Source organism: Rhea americana, unplaced genomic scaffold, assembly GCF_003343005.1.
Source record: "Rhea americana isolate MKP2758 unplaced genomic scaffold, rheAme1 scaffold_439, whole genome shotgun sequence".
In the NCBI taxonomy this organism is placed as follows: Eukaryota; Metazoa; Chordata; class Aves; order Rheiformes; family Rheidae; genus Rhea; species Rhea americana.
This window is the reverse complement of record NW_028186578.1, coordinates 50191-51420: the sequence shown is the minus strand read 5'-3', so window position 1 is coordinate 51420 and position 1230 is coordinate 50191.

Here is a 1230-nt window from a genome sequence, read left to right as displayed (position 1 = left end):
TCCAGCGCAGCCTCATTAATTGCTGGCCTCGAGCCCTACAGCGGATAAATCCTGGGGTATTCGAGGCTGCTGGGAGGGGTTTCGGGAGGCGACGCTGTGCCAAGGTTGCCTCCCGCGTCGGGGAACCGCAGCCTCTGCTCTCGCGGTGACGCCGAGGCCGTTCGCCCGTCCGGCCCCGCTCGAATCTTATCCGCCCGCCCGGCAGCCGCGGGACGGCCGGCGAGGTGACCTCCCGGCCGGCAGCCTCCCGCCCCGGCTCGGGCAGGACGAACTCCTGCCAGCGGCGGAGCCGGAGGAGCCGGCCGGCGAGCGCGGGAGCCGCGGCCCAAAGGTTCCCGCGGGGATGCGGGAGCGCGGCGGGTGCTCGGAGCAGCCGAGCGTCTCTCCCCGCCGTGCGGCACTCCGTCGCTGCGCTCCCAGCTCCCGCGACCGTGTCCCCGGACACAACTCTCCGCCTCCGCTTAGGGGACAAAAAAAAGGAGAGAGGAGAAAAGGCTGCCRGCGGCGTGGTTTCGGCTGAGCCCTTCGGGGAAGGGGCCAAGCGCACGCCGCCGGAGCCGAGCCCGCTCTCSCCTTTTTGGGGGCGAAGACGTGCGTTTGGTTCCTTTCCCGCGTAGCCGGCTCCGGGAACGTGACTCATCCTTTTGCCGCCGTCGAGCTCCCAGTTTCAGCCGCAGAGCGAGAGGCGGCCGCGGTGGCTATAAATAGCGGCGCTGCGCGGGCACCGAGCCTGCGCCGCGGCACGGCGCCGGCACGCGCTCCCCGGGACTCGGCGCTGCCTCGCCTGCCGCGCAAGGCGGAGCGGGACGCAGGCCGGAAAATACCCATTTTCCGCAGGGACAGGGACCGGCTTGCAGCGCGGAGCCCCGGCAGCGGCCGGCCGAAGCTCTCCGCGGCAGAGCTCCCGCCGGCCTCGGCAGCGGCGGCACCGGCGTGGGGAGCTCGGGCGCCAGCTGCCGAATCCCTGCCCCGCTCCCCGGGGCCGCTAAGGCCGCGTTGGCGTTCGGCAGGTCGATGACATCCGTATTTCACGGGCGAGCCCGCCCGGCGGGCGGTTGAACGGCGGAGGCGCGATGCCGCGGGGAGGGCGGGGGGGGACCCGACCGCCGAGCAGCGTCCTCGCAGGCACCGAAACGGGAGCCGGAGCCTCCTCCCGCGCGGCGAGGGGAAACGGCGAGAGCGAAAGGCTCGGCTCGCGGGAAGCAGCGGGTGCTGCGGCGGAGCGTCCGA